Consider the following 23,581-nt stretch of genomic DNA (forward strand, 5'->3'; position numbering starts at 1 on the left):
AATCACTCCGACCACCAAAATCCAAAACACTTAACAAAGAAGTGAACTGTATTACCTTTTATAGTGCCCTCCAACTTATATACTATATTTATCTTAGTCTTCCTTGCATAGATAACAGAAACACAACAATTCCACGCATAATATTTATTGACACTATCAATTAATTGTGGAATACGGTGATAAGGTCAATAAATATTAACTGTGGAATTGCTGTGTTTCTGTTATCTATACAATGGAGAAATTCCACCAAGTAACGGCTGCAACAGTGTCATGTTTTAGTCCTCCAATTTTTCTGCGAGTCTTATGATTCTGTCTACTGGACAAATTTCATTTTTATCCAAACTTGAGGCATACAGCTATGCAAATTCAAAACCATCCCAAATGTATAAAGAAAATTTCTTTATCGGCAGTTTTTGCTTAAGCAAATTTTTCTTTACTACAGAAAGTTGTCCGGAATTAGGTTTCCACTAATCTATCTCGAGTGGTTTCCGGTTTTAATACTGATTTACCAGAAATTTATTATTATAATTTTAATTCTTATAGCATGCTAACGATTTTATCAAATCTATTGTTATAAGGAGAATTCGGTATCAATGCAAAGCGCGGTGTCAACCCCGCAAGCCGCTTTTCGTTGTACTTATTGGCAATACTCTTACGGAAACCATTCTTGAGCAGAGTCGCTGCGAGGAGGAATGTGTGTATATTCAGTCAGAGCACACGATCGTCCGAAGATCATGGGGGAGCGTGGCAGGGTGTGCGGGTGGGGGAGGGGGGATGAGGGCCCTCCCCTGCCATGGCATTCCAAGGATCCAATGCTTTGGCGGTGTCCCGAGCGCCAAAATTCCCTCTGGTGGGTGTACACTATTACTCATATAGCAATTGAAGTTTCCCTCAACTCGCATTGTATACATTTCGATAGTCATTTGAGATCATGAAATGTGCATAATATTTCAGAGTGAACATGAATCCATTATATTACTTTTCGATAAAAATTATCCTCGTAAATTTAAAACAAATCGTCCCAAAAGGAACTTTAATGAGATACAAGTACGTGCATATCCCGTGAATCACAAACCAAGGTGGTCACCAAATATTTCTCTGGGTTAGGGTAAATACCTAATAATGCAGTGCCTATGCATCAGTGGTGCTCTACACTACCCGTTAGTCGAACGTTCGCTTTTCTGTGGCGCACGAAGTCTCTTGGGTGCGTTCAGCGAGAAACCTTCGGGTGAGCGCGGTCACGATAGCCACGGGAGAGAGTGTCTCGGCTCGGCGCGGAAGGCCTCCTCCTTTTTATGCAGAGAGTTCGGGAGGCGAGAAAATCGATTTGAAACGGACACTCACGTGGTTGCCAGGGGTGCGAGGTGAGGGTGTCGCAGATCGATGATGTAGGGGAAATGTCACGTTCCTATGGAAATCCTAAGTGTTGATAGCAAGTTCACATGAACAACATGTCACATGAATAACTTTTACAAGAGAAGCAACTCCTTGGGAATATGATCCGCTCTCTCTCTCTCTGAATACCTGGAAAACAGCAAATGGGTAATCGCCGCGAAATTCAATAGATTCGTTATTTATTACCTGATTGAATTTCGTCAACCTTAGAGATTGGAGGGAGTGGTACCAGCCGATGGCTCATGTGAATTGATAAATTCGAGGGAGTGCCACCTAGTATCTCGAATTAACAGTCCATCACTCACTTGGCAGGATATCTTCCTTGTTTTCCAATCTCGCTGTCACGACCCGAGTTGACAAAATGCGAATTTTGTCAGCTCTTGATTTCTCTTGAGAATGTTTCCCTCCGCGGGAGACCTAGCTACCTCGGCGAGCCACTCTTCGTCCTAGTCTCGGGCCTGGAGAGGGATAAGGAAGGCTCGCCACGAATTCGCTCTCATTGATAGCAGACACTCTCCGCGAGCCCTTTCTTTAAGTTTACGTGAAAACTGACCGTCGTACAGGTGGAAACTGCACAGCTTTCACCCGTCCCATGCAACACATCACGCTGCCAGCTTATCGCCCAACAGCGTGGAACCGTCTTCAAACGAGCCATTGGTTTGATCGGTACAAGCTTGATAGTTTTAGGGGCCGTCCTTCAATGCACGTGTATATTTTCGGTTTCTTTAAGCCATCCCCCGATTCGTAAGTCCGTAAGATATAATCCCCGCCCTTTTCTCGAGAAATTATCGGCCCTATCAACAATGTCAGACAGGCACTATTTTCTTAAAAAAAGCGCTTTTGGAATAACGGCCGCATTTTTCTCGCTGCGATTTCTGATTCAGTTCAGTTGCATGCTTTTGCTGAAATATCATGCAACTTAAGATATTTTTAAAAATATTTCAGTGATATTAGAATGCATGCCTAACATGAAATGTAAAAAAGTATTTCTAATCTATTATTATGGATTGATAAATTCTAAAATAATTCGGAAATCGCAGTTACAGAATTATTCAGGTGCAGAGGTTTTTCAATTTGGCTTATTTGCTGTTCAAGGATATTTAAAATTCTTTCTTCATAAACAATGGCTGCCGTGGGTGGCATGTCCATGGAGGCCTCTTCTCCGCCATGTATTCCTTTCCTGTACCCTTCTCTTCATTTCCTTATACCCATCACCACATCCTCTTCCACATCGTTTGTTATTTTCACCCTCAACCGCACTCTCTCGCCTGGCCCTTCCACCCAGCAACTCCTTCAAGAGGCAGTCCCTTCTCAGCACCTGTCCAAGCCAGTTTCTTTTCCTTTTTTCGATTGTTTTCAGCAATCTTTTCTCTTCTTCCGCTCTCCTCAACGCCTCTTCATTCCTCACCCGGTCTGTCCACTTAATGTTCAGCATTCTTCTCCATACCCACACCGCAAACGCCTCCGGCCTTTTCCGGTCCCTTTTCAACTCAGTCCATGTTTCAAAGCCATATGATAATAACACTCCATACATAACACTTGACTAGTCTCTTTCGCAGCCCAATGTCCATTCCGCTACATAACATTTACTTGTCCTGTCGAAAGCTTCCTTGGCCATAGCTATCTTTATTTTAAAATCCTCTTCATTCCTCCAACTTTCCGTTACCTCTGTTCCCAGACATTTGTGCCTCTTCACCTGTTCCAGTCTTTCTCTTTCCATCTCAATGTTCCATTTCATGCTCAATTTCCACCTCTCAGGACCTGAAGTACGTAATTGTTTTGTCACTTTGCTTATCTTGCTCAGATCAGCTACTCTGTTGTACTTGTTACCAGAGAGAAAAATTAAACAATTAAGTTCTAATGTCAACACCGGACGCTGGGGATCGACCGTATGATTTGCACAGACTTTATTAGCGTCGTGGACAAAATGGTCCCTGTTCGATGAAGGGAAACACATTCGTGTTGCAGGAAGAGTATCGGCAGAGGCCGACCGCGCAACTATTTCTCTCCCCTTCTTAGAGCGATCTAAAACGCATCAAAACACAATTTGCGCTAATCGACGAACGTAAAGAAGGCGGGACGAAGCCGCGTGCGCGTTATCTTCATCGCCGTTGGCTCAATGGAAAACGAAAACCCCATCGCCGTTATGAGAATTTCGCACATCGAAACCAAACATGGTATCGAGCTGCTAAGAATCGAAACTGGAAGAAAATAGTGTCAAGACCACCGAAGTGTGTGCGTGTATCGGGGGATGACAGGTGTAACACTTGAGTATCGAGAGAGTGGGGTGAGAGGCGTGGCGGAAGAGCCCTATGCCGGTTACTTCCCAACAGTTGACTTCGCCCCAAAATAAAGACACTCTTGATAAGAAAATGCCAGACTGGAATACTTTCCAGGAATGAGAATGTCATTGGTTGTGCTTATTTTTCACCGAGTACTTGACAAGAAATATGTAATTCGCTTCGTATTTTGAGTTCTACGATGAGATTCATTTAAACAAGTTTTTTTTCTGAATATTGTGATACGATTTTTTCGTTATATATTCTTTGGACCTTTACGGAAAATAAGATTTATTGAAAAAAAATTTGCCAGAATTGCAAAATTATGCTTTGTGTAAATATTTCATTTTATGAAAACTATAACAATTGTTTTCGATGGATAAATGTACGAGGTTCCTATTATATTTTTCCAAAAAATGTTTACGATTCATACTTTTTTGCGCTGCCTTTTGACGATGTGTTAAATTCACAGGCATGCAGCAATGGGGTGGGGCAGGGTCAGCACCCACCGCATCCGGTTTCCCAGGAAGATCTGTAACCCGAGACAAGCTGGGAGAAGTTGAGGGTATCCAGAGGTGTCAGCCAGGCTTGAATCCGATCCTTCTGGTCAGCAGCCGATAGCTCTTACTCCTGGCCACCGGGCCAAAAGTATGTTTGACCTGATTGATAAAATAAACTCTCACCCGGAAATATAAAATATTTTTGCTTTCCTCGCGTGATTCTCGAACGCGAGAAAATTAACAACAAGCACCCGGCAGAAGAGCCTTTTCGTCATCTCCATTCTTTTCGGAACACTTCGCAACCACGCGCTACTTGTGAATTAAAGGTCAGTGTCCTCCTAGCAGCGCCCGCCACACGCCGTTGGTGGTTGACGTGAGACTGCGGCAAGTGGTAAACGCCTCCTCACCATCATTTATTCTTTGGCAGCCAGGCGAGTGCGAAGGCTTTCCACGTTCATTGAATCGCTCCCATACGCTGGAGGTTCCAGAGCGAGCAGTATTCTCAAAATCCATCCGCCTAGATTAGGAGTGCCAAGGCTCCGTCGATGGTAGGCTGAAATAGATAGATAGATAGATAGATATATAGATAGATAGATAGATAGTGGTCTTTATTTGGGCGAAATTGAGACCAAATGGTCCCTTCTTCCAATAGCGCACCGGGCTGATTCAAAACCCCAGCGTGGCAAACTCGGCTTTGAAAAAAAAGAAACTTTATTCGCCCTTCATCCGCGAGGCGATCGAACAAGTCGCCAGAATTTCAATCGATGAGACGGCTATAATTTAAATGCGACTTCCTTAACACTTCCTCGCTCCAAAAAAATCGAAACAGCGCCCATGTGAGAGGAAAAAGAGGGAATTTTCGATTTGTTTTTATCTCTCTTCGAAGTAATCCGAGTCAGGCGTGTCGCGAGGAATGGGAACGTATGAAAGCAACGACTGGAATGAGAAGCAGACGTCGGGAAAAAATATACGGGACATATGTCGAAAGCGCACTCCACAATAAAAAAATGTGCATAAATATGCACTGCCACTCGGAATTTCGTAATGAGAACAACGGCCTCTTTGTTCTAACGCTTTCAAATACCCCATGTCTCCCTTCCTGATATTTCTTAGTTGCTTTTGTATCTGTCAAATTTGTAACGTCTTAAGAGTGCGATTAAATTATTATAATTTCGCTTTAGCATTTAGCGTCTTACATTTATTTATCAGTAAAAATATCTGTATAATCATGGGATACTGCATGGTAAGCTGCTTCTCCCAGTTTTCTCCGCGATGAGTTCGAATTATCATTCCACGGGAAACGAGGAGTTTCAAATACCGGTGAAAACTTGTTTTTTTTTATTTCGCTCCGCGATATCACGCAAAATGTTTCGGAGTTAAGGTTAGGTATCATACCATCGAAACAAATGCGAGTAATGACATGACCTTGCAACACACACCGCTAGAGTGAGCATAATACCATTGCGATTACGCTCAACTGTATTACGTTATTGATCTTAAACGTTTTCTTAAGCGAGGAAATTAGGAGGTTCAGAGTTCTGTGCCTTAGTAATACGTACAACCGTCTTCGATATAGTTTCATCGACTCACACGAAGACTTGCAACTTGGGAAATAGTTGATAAAAATCATTCGCGACGCGTTTGTATGCATCCAAACGATCGGTATCCGTAGTCGTTCGCTCAACAAAAGCATCAGTGAAGCATTTCACTGAATTATTACCCCATCAACATTCGGGCAGACTAGCCTATCTTCGTTCGCCAATTCTTCGGCGAAATTCATCTGCTTCCCTCGGTGTATCCTCCGCACTGACGATTAACATTTGATGTCACGCAATCATGACTAATTGGCCATCTAATTACAAATTATCGATCACGAAGAAAATTAACTGATACAACGAATTTCGTTGCGCGATGAAGAATTACTTGTTTTGGTACATCGCAAATGCAGTTGATGTCTGAGGACGAATATTTCAATGAGAAACGACGAATTTATATTTTAAAGAGAGGTTTTAAGAAATCCAATGAGCCTCTCGGTGAAAAGTGTTATTATACCCAAAGATACGAGTACTCTCAGTTTCCAACCAAAAATTCTCATAGTTGAATAATCGACACTTGCTTTTCTGAGGCAAGGAGCGGTAATTGCATTCTTAAATAATCGTTCCTAAGATTTCCGCAGAAATTAATCGGTACTCCGACGAGCGCAGCAAAAATTCTATATAATTTATTTTCAGGAATCGAAGACTTTCGTTCAAAGTGGGAGAATTCTCCGACGAATTTCAGCCCACATTAAAGAAATAAAAACGTGCAAGGAGAATATTTAACACCGCGGCGGGAAATAAATGGAACTGATTTTAAAAAGTGACCTCCACGTGGACATCTTGAGCGGAGAGGAACTGAGTTATTCCCGGAATATTAAAAAAAATAATCGATATTTTCATGGCACAAAAAAGTACGTACAGCACTGAGGTGACCCAGTATAATGAATTAGGTCGAGTGGTTTTAAAACTTCTTTCGTGTTCGCCGAACTCTGACGGTGAAGTGTGTTATCTTGAGTACTCCGAAAAGTCAAGCCTTCAGAACGAGATCGTCAGCAAATTTGAAAAACAACTGCAGCTTCTTCGAGATAAATAATATACTGCACTTATTCATTCGCAGCAGTGTGAGCCGGTGACGAATCTCCAATTATCCGATGCACTTATCTTATTCCGTGCAAGATCCAGTGGCGTCTCCGTTTCAGGGCTAGCGGGATGGGATTGCCATTTGTGAGAGGCCGGCAGTAGGTTTTACCTACAGGGGGCCGAGGGATGCGGGCATCTGATCGGGTATTTCACATCCGTTGACCCACCGAATCTTCATTAGATAAGATGGCCGCAGCCGGCAGAGCTTGAAGGTAAATGCGAATGTTTAGCAAGGAGTACTTCCCATTAAACTTGAGATAAAACGGACGAAATGGGAGCACATATGGTTGCAGCTCCCTTCAGGTTTGAGATTCCATTGCGTTCCTTATTCTCTTGACCGACGATCAAGTTTCTCAGTCATACAAAAACTAACCTCCACATTTAAGTTTTTACTTGTTTTTTCTTTACATCTCCACCCAAGGTGCCTTTCATTAATCCTTTCTTCGTGAACGCTTCCTTAGCTAACGCAATTCTTCTTTTTTTGCCCAAACTTCTCTGTTCATCCTCATCCACACTTTTTCCTAAATAGATGAACTGTTTTACGTGTTCTAGTTTTATTCCTCAACTTTAATTTTTATTTTGGCCTTCCCTATTTCTCGAAAAATCTTAAATACGCTTTCTCATGATTAATTCTCATAAATGAGAATTTATTTATTTATTTATTTATTTCTTCTCATTTCTTATACTGATTCTACCATCCTCTGAATGATGATAGTAACTCCTCGGCTTGGTTCTAACTAACGCTTGATCATAACAAATGCAACTGATTTACGGAGTTACTTCACTCCCCTCCAGTCTCCAGCAGCCCTTCCCATACCTCCATTGCCACATATACTCTGCATATTTATCAAAAAGAAGGGGCGATACAGGTAAAGGAGATAAGGTTAGTGCCTCGCACTTCCCATTCCGACTCCTCGATCGCCATCCGAACTTGTACAGTCTGAGAAATGTAAAACTTCGTCAACCTATCCAGTCAACCCGTATTTACTCGAAAGAATGTACAGATTCTGGATACGTTTTCTAACTCTCCAGTTTAATCCAATCTGCTGAAAACATTCATTAATTTTGCCCAGTTTGCTCTTTCGACCGAACGCCCTCTCAAAACCTACGAGGCAAACAAATGCATCCTGGTTATACTCATTGTTGCTATGGCATCACTCTCCCCATCCCCTTCCTGAACCCCAACTTATTCTAAGCGCTCCTCAGCCTAAGGGTTCACTCACATTCTCTCTTTTTTTTCCTTATGTTGATCACCCTAAGTGCTTCCTTTGCCGCAAGCAGCATGAAACGTATCCGTTGGTGGGTATTCCTCAAGCCCTGCAGCGTTTTCCTTTGTGGAATGGGTTTCAATGCTGATCCAACAACGTCTTCCAGCTGAATTCCTGCCTCATAAATACTACAAATGAGCTCATAACAACTCTCCCTTCATCGTTTACCTAAAAGCTTGAGTGGTTTTGTGGTGATGTCATTTGTTCCCTCAGCCTTCTTCGATTTCATTTCTTTGACTGTTTTTTCCATCGTTCATGTACATAATTACTTGCTCACATAATTAGTGCGTAGCGTTCCTGACCATCTAATTATGTACAAAGCGTACATAATTAGCTTGTCAGGAACTTTCCAATGCCATGTGCAGCAGAATTAGGAAGAAAAAGAAGGCAAAAAAGAATCGGCGTCCATTTGTTTAGCTTGCGTGACGACCACGCATAAAATGATTGCGCCAGGGTTAGATCGTCACTTTCCTACCCGTTCCAGGCACCCCATTCGACTCGACAGCCGATAGGTTCTTGCATATCCGCTTGGTCAAAGATTTGAATACACTGTGGTAAAAGCACATTGCATTTCATAAATAGAGATCGAACTTTCCCACTGAATTTTATCTCTACTACTAGAACTCATGCTAATGAGTAAGATATCCTCAACTCCATTTCATATTCTTTTCACCGCAATTAGTGATTCAAATATCGGATGAAACATATTCAATGACGTAACCTGCGGTTTTATTTCGTGACACTTATCAGTTATCGTGGACAGGACTCATTTCACCTCGGTGCTCAACTTCGGAAATGGGATGTTGATCAGTCGTATTTAAAAAAAAAATGCCGATGGCGTGCGGTGACGCTCGGCAGGATAATGAACCGTTAATTCTAACGCAATACTATCCCACTATCATTAACAGAAATCTATATCATATATTTATCAACTTATTCACGCCCTTGTTCAATTAGGGACAAAATTATGAAGGCGAGTAGCCAGAGAAACCAGAAGGACCTTCCAACTCCCCACCGTGCAAAATACCTGTAAAATTATTTCAGCAATAGTTCTCATTACTCTCGCATTTCTTAGCCATGACGCCTGTTTTCATTGAGGCTGATGATGCATGGAAAGTATTTTGCGCTGTTTTCTTATCCTTTAGTTAGGCCCTATTCCATTTATCAGCTTAAAATTAACATGTTTTCTGCGAAACATTAAAATCTTGAATAAACTGAAAGACGCCATTTCTCGAAAGGATGCAAAAAGGAAATATATTGAAGCTCTTTTTATTCTAAATGCATAGGCGATACTTTCTTTATAAACTCCCCACGCCTGAAAATACTTAATTGCCCTTGTATTACCTAAGTTCTGTCAAATATTCTTTTTGAAGACGCAACCTCCTCTTTTACTGAGGGCCAAAATACTTAATTTATAGAACAATGACTCAGGTTTATTATTTAATAATCTACCGATTAAGGTAGGTTTTTGGATGGACACAGCTGGTAAATACATATTTTGTGATTCCTAGCAAAATACAAAATCCAGTATCCTACTCTACATCAGGTCCCTCTTCATCTCTGAGTACTTTCTTCCTCCTTTCATCCCGCCCAACAAACCTTTCCTGTTCCTTCCCTTTCCTCGTTTGCCTAAGATTATCCCCTCTATTAAAGTCTTCAGCATCCCACTGCCGGTCAATAACTTCTTCATCCACTTTTCCTGCCTCCATAGGATTTCTCCCAACAAACCCCTCCCTTCGCCCACCATACCAAGTACTTCCTCATTTGTTTCCTACTCTGTCCATTTCACCTTTTCCATTCTTCTCCACACCCACATTTCAAAAGCCTCCAGTCTACGTCTATCCTCCTGCTCCAATGACCACGTTTCCGCGCCTTACATAGCTACGCTCCATATCAAAGTCTTTTCTTAATATCCTTACTCCAAGTCCCTGTCATCAACTCCCTCCTCCTTGTGAAAGCCTCTTTGCCTAGCGCAATTATCCTTCTTACGTCCCTACTACTTTGATCGTGTTGATCCAAAACATTTCCGAGATACGTAAACTGTTCTACCTGCTCTAGTTTTTGCCCTCCTATTTTAATGTTTAGCTTAGCCTTTTTCTTTCTAGAAAATCGCATAACCTTTGTTTTATTAATATTGATTCTCATCCCATACCTGTCGCACTGAATTTCCAATTCGCTCAGCAATGCCTGCAACCCCTTGGCTGACTGACAAACTAAAGCTCTGTCATCAGCAAACCTAACTGATTTTACGAATTCCCCGCCCACTTTCAATCCTACCTCCAGTTCTTCCCATGCCTCTTTAATCATTTCCTCTGCATACAGGTTGAGCAGCAACGGTGATAATGGGCAACCCTGCCTTACACCTCTTCCTAAGACTGCCCATCCGGACTCCCCGTTCCCCACTCGCACTAGAGCAGTCTGAGACATGTACAGGTTGCGAATTAGCCTCCTTTCCCTCCAATGTATTCCTATTTTCTTCAATATACTCATTAGTTTTTCCCAATTCACTCTATCAAACACTTTTTTGAAATCTACGAAACAGGCAAATACCTCCTGGTTGTGTTCTATGTTCCTCTCGATTAATAATCTCATTACTGCAATGGCGTCACGCGTACCTCTCCCCTTCCTAAACCCAAACTGATCATCCCCTAAGTAATCATTTGCCCTACTCTCTGTCCTTTTGTTTATTATCCGGAGAACAACTTTAGCTGCGTGGGATATCAAACTTATTGTCCTGTAGTCCTCACATGATGTAACCTTTACCTTTTTCGGAATAGGAACTAAAACTGATCTCACAAAGTCTTCCGGCCAGATTCCTTCCTCATAGATACTACGAATCAGCCCATATAGCCTCTTCCTCCCACATTTTCCTAAACATATCAGTAGTTCCGCAGGAATGCTGTCCCCCCCACGGCCTTATTTAGCTTCATCTCCCTTAATGCCCTTTCTATCTCATCGTCGAGTATGCCTGGAAATGACTCAGGTAGTTAATAAAATATAAATTAGTGTATGAAACGTGAAATATGCACGTTAATTGCGCTGATTAAATTAAAATGTTGTTTTACACCTGTTTGTGCTCTACTATCTAATATTTTAAAATTACCTACAAATTGCCTCAGGGCCTTACACTCCATTTACTCTGCTTCATTATTGAAGTTAATTGGTTCACTGACCTATAGAACACAAAGTATAAGTTTGCCCATGGCAGAAGCAATAGCTCCTTACGACCATGTACATTTCAAAGGTTAGTACCATTAAGGTCACAATATACTCTGGGGGAGTGCCATACACCATTTCACATCCAACGAGGAACAAATCCCAACAACTGTGACGGGGAATCAAGGATTGGACGTAGTAAGTTTCACTGGGAGAGACGACAATTTTACAGGATAACCACGATAAAATCCAATGACATAAGTTCCTCTCATTTTCCAGCCTGTGAAAGGACTGATAATCAAATGGCAACAGTTTTAACTGACCATTTCAAAAACTGTAGCGGGGATTTAAAGTCACTGGTTACGTCGTGATAGTAAGTGGAGGTCCATATTCGAAAAAAGGTCGACGTGGCCTGAGGGTATTCAATGAGGCCGAAACGCCTGATGTAATAATTTGATAGGGCATGGGAGTCGCTTTGGGACGGGGCGGGGGATTTGAGCTCTGATAAGTGTGCGGGGCGTTTAAAAGTAACAGAGGGACATTTGGGAAAAAGGTTGGTGGTGGAATTATGGTTTTTGAGGATAGTGTAGAGGTTTTTTAGGATTACTCTCAGAGACTCTCGGCCAGGAAAGTATGTGGTGGGAATTGAAAGAGGGTGGGTTTCTGCGGCGGAGGGAGGTTTGGGAGTGTAATCCAGTCTTCGGAGTCTTTTGTTTAGGAGGGATTCAGGATTCTTTTGTGAAAAGGGATTCAGGATTTTTTTGTTTAGGAGGGAATGGTGTAGATTTGATAGGAATTTATCAAGGAAGGCATGGTGATTGCAGATTCTGTGCCCTCTTATGGAAAGGGAATGATGAATGAAGCGTTGGATGTGATATGGGTGACAGCTGTTATAATGTAAGTATTGTTGGTCAGTTTCATATGCACAGAAGTGTGGAATGTTTTGAATACTAATGATACGTTTACATCAAGGAAGGTAATTTTGGAGGAGTAAACGATAGAATTGAAGGGGACAGAGGACGAAGCATTGAGGTCGGTAATGAACGTTTTCAGGGAATCAGTATCATGTGGCCGAAGAAGGAGAATATCATCGATATATCTGAGCCATAACAGAGGTTTCAGGAGTTTCTTTATCAGGATTTTTTTCTCTGTGAATACAATAAAGGCATAATTCATAAAAATTAGGCATAATTCCCAATGGTCTACGCACCAAATTCCCACTTTCAGGCTAGACCTCCTTAATTTCATCCTTCCTTGAACGTACTAACATTCCAGCATTCATTTTTCCTCTGTCACTTTATACGAAATGAGTACAATAATCTCATTGCCGCATATCAAAACTCAATAAATTCCCCAATTAAAATTATTTCCCTGGCCGCCCCACATCTCCAACACAAAGTAGATGAGACTCTTAGGGACAAAAAATTCCACATTTCTGCACATATAAAACCGACCAACAAACAACAATACTTACATTATAACAGTTTCCACTCATATCACACCAAACGCTCCATTCCAAGGAACTGGCCCCCCTACCCTGATATGTGAATTTCACACGCCGTATATATAGTGGGTCGCAGTAGTCCAGGGGTTGGACTCCGATCAGATTGATTCGGCAATCAACCAGTTCACCTCCCTAATTAACTCAATCGCCAAATCCTCTTCCCTCCGCCCTGATCCGGCAAACCTCACTGGTCCATCTCTCCCGGCAGATATACTGCGGCTCATGAACCTAAGAAATCAGGCCAGACAGCTCTGGCAACGCAATCACCACCCTGTAGACGGTCGCAAATACAGAGTCCTTAGAAATCTGGTCACTTCCCATCTGAGTAGATACAAGCAATCACTCTGGGAGAGAAAGATATCCAATTTGTCACACAAAGATAACTCCTTTTGGCCACTCCCTCGATCCCTCAGGAGAAGGTCCACTGACCCAGCTCCGCTCTCCTACCAAGGAAAACTAGCCTACTCCGACAAAGAAAAAGCCCAAATCTTTGCTAACGTTTTGGAGTCAGTATTCCAGAACCCGAATTCCTCCCCTCTCGACTACCTTGTTAACTCCACCTTCCAATCCATTGCATGCACCCCCTCTCCCTCTATCCCTACGACAACCTTATCAGGACTGCAGTCAATTATCAACCACTCTAAATACAAATCCGCTCCCGGCCCCGACCTCATCTCCTACTGCCACCTCAAAAACCTGCCAAAATCCTTCATCCAGCACCTTCTAGTCATTTTAAATTCATTTCTCTCCCACTGCTACTTCCCTTCTGCCTGGAAGCAAGCTAAAATCATCTTGCTGACTAAACGTGGAAAAGACCCACAAGATCCCTCCCGGCCCATTAGCCTTCTGCCATGCATGGGGAAAATTCTAGAGCGACTAGTTCCAACGCGACTTCAAGAAGAGTTACTTGGAATTAACATACTGAGACCCGAGCAAACTGGTCCAAACTAAATCCTAAGATTAGTGGAGCATATTACTTTTGGATTTAACATACACAAGCAAGCACAAGTGGTTTTTCTGGACATAAAACGCGCTTTCGACCGTGTCCGGACAGAAGGCCTAATCCACAAGTTAGCACAGACAGACCTATCCTTCTACCTTATAAAAATAATATCCTCCTTTCTCTCTTCAAAAACATTTGTCGTATCAGTCAACTCCTCTCATTCAAACCCCCAGGCGTATCCTAGCGGGGGTCCCCCAAGGAGCCAGGTAAATCTAATTTTGGCACTGCTTCTCCGAAATGGTGAAGCGCGCAGGATAAGACATTGTGGGTCGCTTAATAAATTTTACAAAATAATGAAACTTAAAACAGCATGTAAGACCACAAAAATGCTTTCTTTCGTAAATAGAGGGGGATCGAGATTTTGCGGTGGCTGTCGTACTGGCTTCCCACCTTGAGGGCCCGGGTTTAAATCCCGGCGGTGTTGAATATTTTTCAGGGGTATCTCGATCCCTACTTGAGGTGCTTTGTGAAGGACACTTTGAGTGAGTACGCCGTCCGTCGGATGGGACGTTAAGCCGTGGAACCCTAGGGGCCTTTTGTAAAGAGTAGGCTAATGCCGACGCCGGGTTTCTCTCCACCCTTCATCCTTTCCTGTCCATCCCTAATGGCGCAAATGACCTCAGCTGTCGGTCGCATGCCATGAAAACTACTACTACTTTTGTAAATAGAACAAACAGAATCATTTCTCTCCCTCTCTCTGACAATTTTCGTGTTGATTTAATCATACCAAACACTTCTAATCCACTCTTAAGGTGTGCGTAAATCATTAATGTTAAGTGTGAGGCTACTCTGTGGAATTGATAAGTGGGCTTCGTCTCAATGGTGTTGCTCCTTTGCTCTATTCATTTCCCCTTTTTGTACTCCCTCCGGGATATTCGGATGTAGCTAGCAACAACAGCTCATCCCCTGTTCCAACCAGAGTTTCAGAAATCAGGTCAGGAGGGAATAGATCCATGGTGTCGTGGTGTAATTAAAATTTCTTTTGGTGTCTAAGATACCAGAAAATACCTATATTTATGGAATAAATATATTATGTGAGAGTGAAATGTAATGAAATAATTGACTTTGTAATTCCAAACACTTAATTTTTAAAAACACTTCAAATGTTTTTTAAAAATAAAGTGAGTGTAATTACAAAGTCAATTATTTCATTGCATTTCAATTTGTTACGCAAATTCCATAAAGTTACACCTGAGACAACAAATTTTATAATGTGAGAGGTTTAACACGTGACTTGACATCGTTCTAAATACAGCTGACAACCACTCAGAACAAAATGAACTCGATATGAAAAGAGTTTCACATGTCATTTGTATTAACAGTAAAATTTACTGTTAATCGTGTAAAGACTACTTTACTATTAACTTCTTACTACGAATCAAATAGGTGGAAGTACGTGATAAGATGAAATGCATTATCATCAGGTAATATGCATTAAATTAATAATTAATAGAAAAATGAACCTTGCGCGCGCACCCACGTCAGCCGTCGAATTATCTTTCGCGTATTCCATCGAGTGGAGAGCACACTTTTTCCGCTTTGAAACCACACCGTTCCACGTCAGCCGTGCGCTCTCCGCGAGGAGATCGAAATGGAGAAAGAATGGGATCAAAACAAAAACCCCGGTGGATATGCTCCCTTGAACTCGGTATTTTTTTACTGGGCACCCTCCGTAAATTATTTCAATGGAGGTCCTCCATCAAGGAAAAATAATAATCCTAGTGGGCCTCAATAGAAGGCCCGCAAGGATTTCAGACAAGGCTTAACGACAAAGAACACCGTGCGGTGAAAATACGGCAAGAGGGCTGTGATTATTTGCCCTGCTGATCTCGTATCCAGATCCAGGGGAGATATTCCGAGGCGTATAGCGAGCATTCTAACCGGAAACCATGCTCTCACGTCTAGTCGAGTGTTTGAGTGCTAAGATTGGAGAGAGAAGGGGGTAAAATTTTCATGCGGCGACCCGGGGGGAGGGGGGGGGGAAGCGAAGGGGACCAGGCGGCGTAGGCCACGGAGAGGTAGGTATGCATACTCTCGGTGGCTGTGGTTGAGGAAGGGGAGGATGAAGGAGCGCAAGAGCATTGAAGTTAATACGGTAGCTATCTTTCAATTGGCATGAGAGTCGTCAAGATGAAAAACCCATCGATATCTATTCCTTCCACAATTGAAATAAGACAGATTACGTGCAATCCATATTCTCCCTCTCTAATATTCTGCAAAAGTTGGGACACACACCATTGTTTCCGGCACAAAACGAAATAGGATGCGTGAAATTTGAATTAGAATAAGTTCACAAGCCGTTCTTCAATTCTAAAACAATACTTTGTACACAGCTAATATCAAAGATTGGAATGATAACCTTCGGAAGAGGGTTCGAGCACACAATCACAGAATGCAATCGTAGTCACGCACTCCCACTCGAGTTTGTGGGACACCGTAACCTGCGTGAGTCTCAATCACACCGGCAGCTCAAGGCTTGCGAGGAGGAACTCCTGCGTCAGTGGCGCACAAGTTAATCGTACTTAAATCAATAAATAATAAAGGAGAAGAGAAAAATAATGAAATCAAAAGAGCCATCATTCGTCAAACGTATAGTCGGAAAGTGTGGCGACGAAAAAGTGATGTAAAGGTGCTATTTTCTTTAGGAAGACCTCACATTGAGTATGCTGCGAGCATTTTGGATCCATTTCAAAAAACATTAGTTACAGAATTGAATTGGTACAGAGAATGGCTCGTACATGGAAAACTCGTACCAAAGGACACAAAGTGTCACACATTTAAAACAGAATCTGGAGTGGGAATCTTTAGAAATGCGAAGACTTGGGGCTAGATTAAACTTATTAAAAAGATATAAAGCTTGTGGCTTTGCATCCAACATTGGATATATGACTAGACCTCCTAATTACATTGGCAGGGTCGTCAATGGTCACAAAATTAGAGAGCTAGGCAGTCGACTTGATTGATTCAAGTATTATGCTTATTCCACGCACTATTCGCGACAACAATAAAGGGGGAACTCCTGAGCAAATAATAGGCACACGCTGTCGAAAATAGGGGTATACATGATTAAATTCCCACAAAACACTCTCCAAGTGAGGCATCCGTACGCCCTTGTGATAAGTGGGGTGTAAGTGAATGTATATAAAGTCTATTGCATTCGTGAATTGTCCGTCCGGAATGTGCAGAATACTAACCGGTAATTATTATTAGGTAATCTACCGGTTAAGGTAGGTTTTTGGAAGGACAAAACTACTAATTCAACAATTTGTGACCCCCAGAAAAACACAACATCCCACTCTACATCAGGTCCCTCTTCATCTCTGAGTACTTTCTTCTTCCCTTCATCCCGTCCAACATCCCTATCCTGTTCCTTCCCTTTCCTCGTTTGCCTAACATTCTCCCCTCAATCACAGTCTTCAACATCCCACTGCCCGTCAATACCCCCTTCATCCACTTTTCCTGCCTCCATAGGATTACTCCCAAGAAACCCCTATCTTCGCCCACCATACCAAGTACTTCCTCATTTATTTTCTACTCTGTCCATTTCAACTTCTCCATCCTTCTCCACGCCCAAATTTCAAAATCCTCCAATCTGCGTCTATCCTCGTGCTCCAATGACCACGTTTCCGCGCCTTACATAGCGACGCTCCATATCAAAGTCTTTTCTTAATATCCTTACTCCAAGTCCCTGTCATCAACTCCCTCCTTGTGAAAGCCTCTTTGCCTAGCGCAATTCTTCTCCTTACGTCCCTACTACTTAGACCGTGTTGATCCAAAACATTTCCGAGATACGTTAACTGTTCTACGAGTACCTGCTCTAGTTTTTGTGATGCAACGGTGATAATGGGCAATCCTGCCTTACACCTCTTCCTAACATTGCCCATCCGGACTCCCCGTTCCCCACCCGCACCTGAGCAGTCTGAGACATGTACAGGTTGCGGATTAGCCTCCTTTCCCTCCAATCTATTCCTATTTTCTGCAATATGCTCATTAGTTTTTCCCAATCCACTCTATCAAACGCTTTTTTGAAATCTACGAAACAGGCAAATACCTCCTGGTTGTGTTCTATATTCCTCTCGATTAATAATCTCATTACTGCAATGTCATCACGCGTACCTCTCCCCTTCCTAAACCCAAACTGATCATCCCCTAAGTAATCATTGGCCCTACTCTCTATCCTTTTTAAATGGTAATGAGTGTCTTAATTGCATGTGCACTTGAGCCCTTTAATTTTTTTCTCGTCCTCTTTGTGTAGGCATAGGTATAGCTGCTAACCATGTCATACCCGTAGTATATGTACGCTTGTTGAATGATTGGTGTTCGGTCGCCTCCTTTCCACGCGGTTTTTGGTGGATCGTGGGGTGCCCGATGAAATAGTGGGAATATATGTCGGTACAACGGCTGGTGACCTACAACCTCCTTCCACACGTCCTAAGGACGTTTTGCGGGGTACAATGTAGATGTAGATTTTGCACAGCCTCACACTTGGATAAGGGTAGCACTGTGGTCCTCGAAAGTTACAATCAACACGCGCCCAAGGTGTTAGATTGCAATAGAACTTGGGGATATTTGGTGTCATGCAGATTAGGAGTTGGGTGTACGATAAAGTATAACTCCAAGGCCAATCAAAAGAAAAATTGCCCTAAGTTAGTATACAACTGCTAATGAAAGCTCGGGGTTTACAGCATAAAACTCAAACGCCAGTGGCCCGCCAATCGTACCGAAATAAATGAGATTTTAAAGGTTAATAGACAAAAGACTAAACGAGGCATGCGCACCCGCTCCGTCAGTCACAATCCCTCGTGAACCAGTGACACGCACAAACAGGGTTTGCGAGGGTAACTCCATCGCCGGTGACCCGCCAATTATTCCGTCATTCGCATTAAAAATCACACGCGATCACACTCAAGGAAGAGAAGTGTGATTAAACTCATGAAACAGCTACTTTTAAAATATATTGCATGTTTCCGACGATAATCGCTTTACTTTTCAGAGGATTGATGCAAGTTTTATTAGAGGTTCCCAAATAACCATATTCTGATCATATCTTCGTCAAATTTTTTTATTGCCTCCAACATTGATAGTGAACAGTGCTGTAAACCCATTCCGTACCCCTTTCGCAATACTCCTTCCGTTAAGGAAACAGGATGCTTTACATTCAGGTTGCGCGGTTCACCGTGAACAAGCCGAAACGAGTACATTTGAATGGCATGCCTCGTGTGCTACTCATCCCGCGAAACTGGAATTGTAAAACCTGCACAGATAAATATATCATACACCATGGATTGCAAATATAGGTGGAGTTGACTCAGCCTCTCAGTTGATTTTTACACAGACTATATACTATTAAAATTCATGCTTGATTAACATCATTTACGCATACTACCTTGAACAAAAAGTTCCCGGAATAACCACCGTGTGGCGCTCCCATCGTTCCGATTTGAGTTCTGTTTTTTTTGTTAAATTGGTACATCTGTTGTTGATATTCCCTTTAAATCTTAGTGTCATAACTTGACATTTGCAAAAGTTACGTAGCCAAGAGTACATCTATCTCTGTGTGTGTTGGCGATTTTTTACAATTGCAGAAATGGATTTAAATTTGCAACAACGAACTTGTATTAAATTTTGCGTAAAAAACGGATTTAGTGGCGCACGGACGTTGGAAATGTTGGAAAAGTGTTTCGGCAACGATTCTCTAAAAAAAAACGGTCGTTTACCAGTGGCACGAGCGGTTCAGAAGTGGTCGTGAGTCAATCGAAGATGATGAACGCAGTGGCAGACCATCGACATCGAAAGTCGGTGAAAAAATTGATAAAGTAAAAGAAATGTTGGTCAATAACCGCAAATTAACCATCAGAGAAATAGCGGAGGACTTGAACATTGCCTATGGATCCGCCCAAGACATTGTGGTTAATGATTTGGGTTTCCGTCGTGTAGCAAAAAGTACCTCAATTTCATGCAAAAAAGAGACCGTGTTGACGTCGCAAAAGACATGATTTGCGAGGCTGAATCCGATCCCACATTCATCAAAAGGATCATTACTGGAGACGAGACGTGGGTTTATGAGTACGACACGCAATCCAGACATCAGGCAAGTGAATGGCGTTCACCAAATGAGCCGAGACCAAAAAAACCACGTCGTTTTCAGTCAAAAAAGAAGGCAATGCTGACGGTTTTCATGGATTACAACGGTGTAGTGCATCATGAATTTTTGCCAGAAGGCCAGACAGTAAACAAAGAGTATTATTTGGGCGTTATGAGACGTTTGCGTGAAGCAATTCGCCGAAAGAGACCAGAAATGTGGGCAGAAAACTCGTGGATTTTGCACCATGATAACGCACCGTCGCACAGTGCTATCATTATTCGTAATTTTTTGACGAAAAATGCAACAAATACCATCCAACAGCCACCGAATTCACCTGATTTGGCTCCCTGTGACTTCTTTCTGTTCAATCGAGTTAAAAAACCACTACGGGGAACGCGTTTTAGCAGCCGAGAGGAAGTAATGGAAAAATCGCAGGAAGCACTGATGGACATACCGAAAACCGACCGTAACTTTTGCAAATGTCAAGTTATGACACTAAGATTTAAAGGGAATATCAACAACAGATGTACCAATTTAACAAAAAAAACAGAACTCAAATCGGAACGATGGGAGCGCCACACGGTGGTTATTCCGGGAACTTTTTGATCAAGGTAGTATTTCTGATTGCAATTAGGGTATTCGCTCAACTAGTCAAAGAGTATTCTAACTGGGCGAGATGAGACATTTCCTCTTCCTCCAGCCCAGGGATCTTGTAGTTGCACAACTATGGTGATTAACAAATAGTAAATAGCCTAGGTTAGCATGTCAAAAACAAATGTAAATATTAAAAACTTGTGAAGATGGGAAGAAATATGACTTTTGCTTATCGGCGAATGAGAATTATAACCAATCCTACTCAGATATAAGGTTTTCCATCGAATTACATTTTCCTCTCTCCATCTTTTCACTTTCTTTTAATGATGTCTTCCAAACTCTATGCTCTTCATTTTTCATTGTTAATATCTCTCTCTTTATATTCAAAAACTCCTCCCCTTTTTCCTTTATCTATCTTCTGATTGCTCCATATGTGCCAACCCCCGAGTTTCTAATTCTATCCGATTTGTTCGAACCAGTGCAAAGTTTTGGCCTTTTCCTTTCTGTTGTCCTGAACCCTGATGGTGCCTTGAGTGAATTTGGTGGGGGCCTAACTGGTAAAACAGATGGTTGATGTGAGGTAGAAGTAGGAAGCAGGACGTAGGCTTAGGGAGGACATTTTAACTGGATTGATTGACTTACGAGTACAGGTTGAAAAGTTTTTACCTTAGTTAGTAAGGCCCCTTCAGCAATAAAGCCTGTACTCCATCACGGTGTCAAAATATTTGATGCATTCCATTGAAGTAAATGAACATCAAAGGCTCTTGTCTGAAGCATTGGGGCCCACACATAGTGACCACATATTTTTGTACCTAATATGCAAGTCATTGAATTTATTTCTAGCATGAGGTACAAATAACTGTAAACTTAAACTTTTATTATTGCTATTGATACTAAAAACTTTCATAATACAAATAAAAAGAGAGCTGAAGTTCACATGGAAAACAAGGTCCCGTAAATCTTGAGCCGTATTATCCCAAAATGTTGCCTATTCTCCATTGACCCAAGTTCTCTCTCTACCTCTCGATTCCTTTGCCGCTAATAAAGTTGCCACTACCCATTTACAAAATCAAAGTTATACAGTAAAGCATACGATTATTCATATTCGTATAATGGATTGTTATCAATAGAATAACTTTTAAATTTTCATACATATTCACATGATTGCATCAATAAGTATCGTGAAGATAGACGATATTTTCAGTAGCGATTAATTGTACTTTAGTAAATATTTCTTTAAGTACCAGGTATGATGCAATTGAAGACATCGAGGGACGTGCGTGAAATGAAAATACCGTGAAATCCCAATTTCACGGTATTTTAGGCAGTGAATTTTTTTCATCATACAAAGGTAGTGAACTCTTGGTTTTGATTTTTACGAAATCCAATGCTGGGCCTAGTGCAATTCTTAATAACAAAAGTGGAAATGTTTATACCAATGGCATAAAGAAATGCCAATGCTACGAAAATTACCAAGTGGTTATTCAGAAAAGGAAGAAATGGTTTTCTCCGTTTTTTCTGTCACCGCGAATAACTAATTCGTCACAACAGAAATTCTTGCCTATCAGATCTTTAACCTTTGCGACAATACAAATTTACCTACTAGAGCAGACGAACTTGCAATCGGCGCCAAATTTTTAGTAGCGCGGATGAAACAAGTTTAAGATGTCCTTTGAAGAGGACTATGGTGTGCACAGGAGCAGAAGCGAATGGAACACGATCTGAAGTGCGCAGATGAAGAGATGAATGAATGGAAAGCACCCAAAATGTAATGGTAGTCTCTCACCCCTCCCTCCCCCCCCCCCCAACAGTTACAGGGAGTAACCCGCATGCTCTCACACCTGGCTAGGGTATGCGTCAATGGGGAGTAGTTGACCTTCAAACTGCGACGTTGCATCACGACTCTGTATCGTGAGAAGCGGCGGCAATGGCCAATCGTCATAATCCACTAGTCAACATGCTGTCACTGAAGGGTTACACAATTACGCGCTTACCTCAGCAAGCATACTTCCTCCTCATGCTTCTCTAATCGGCGTGAGATGTTTCGAATCCACTTCGGCCTTTCCCACGAACTCCTCACAACCTTATTAAAACAACGCCACACACACCTTCCGTGAAGCGAATATACGTTTCACGAAAGCGTCTCGGATGCGTAGATTTCCACTACATTTTAACAACTCGCATGAGGGAATGAATAGATTCAAAAGCAGTTCAATGCATTATTTAAATGTACGTTCGAATTGTTAGTTTGGTAATCGTAATTCGTAATTGTTAATTCGAATGGTTAGTTTACGAGACTGTTAATAATATTTATCCTTCTCAAGGTTTAATTATTTTTCAGCTTAGAAAAATATTTGTTAATGGTATTTCGGAACGATACAACGAGAAAAATTGACCCCTGAAACCATGGTGAAAGGCAGCAGTTTCACAATTAGGCACTGGTGGCGCAGTGAGAGTGGGTCGGCCCGGCATCAGCTGCCACATCTGCGGGCGAGAGAGAAGCGCACGGTATCGGCCGAAGTACTGCGATGTGGAAGGCAACGGGAAACCACCACATTAGTCTCCCTAGAAGATGCAGCCTTGCCTTCAAATGTGGCATGATGGCTTTCCTCCCGGTAAAATATTCCGGAGGTTAATCATTCATTCATGAATAGAGCACTTCTGAAATATAATATGAGCATTAACAAGAAGAAAATTTATTTCTTTGAGTGTGGAAGAGAGAAGGCAGAAGGGAGAAGACACATCACAATTCAATGATCGAAACCAGAACAAGGGAAATCCTCCTTCTATTTGGACAGCAGTATAACTTGAAATGGAAGAGGTTCGACCGAAATCAAGCGAAGAATAGTTAGAATAAAAGCAAACATGCCGAATAGGTATAGAAACGGTGTGCGGCAGGGGGTGCTAGCACCGGGTGGGAAGGGCGATTGATAAGGCAACGTCTAGGCAAACCAAGCTGCATTGAGTAGGAAAACACTAATTTTATTGAAATGCTACTAAGGCATTCGTTAGCAAATTTTTGTAATTATATGAAAATTAGTGTATTCCTATAAAACTTTCCACACTTCCTTTATTCTATTGCCACCCTAAAAAGTATCAAAGAGAAAAAGTACAACGAA

The 23,581-nt window shown here is 41.9% G+C and overlaps 1 protein-coding gene across 2 annotated transcripts in view; it reads right to left on the minus strand.

Moving 5' to 3' along the window:
- Positions 1–23,581, minus strand: part of LOC139700033 (uncharacterized) — an 84,517-nt gene that overhangs the window by 42,183 nt on the left and 18,753 nt on the right. Inside the window, exon 1 of one of the 2 annotated variants that reach the window (XM_071598492.1) lies at positions 4,582–4,675. The exons of the other annotated variant lie outside the window; for it this stretch is intronic. The gene's annotated coding sequence lies outside the window, so the exon portion shown is untranslated. Of the gene's footprint in view, positions 1–4,581; positions 4,676–23,581 lie in introns of those variants that run through there. 2 annotated transcript variants of the gene reach the window in all.

The sequence above is a fragment of the Hetaerina americana genome, unplaced genomic scaffold, assembly GCF_022747635.1.
Source record: "Hetaerina americana unplaced genomic scaffold, ioHetAmer1.1.p SCAF_1, whole genome shotgun sequence".
Taxonomy (NCBI): domain Eukaryota; kingdom Metazoa; phylum Arthropoda; class Insecta; order Odonata; family Calopterygidae; genus Hetaerina; species Hetaerina americana.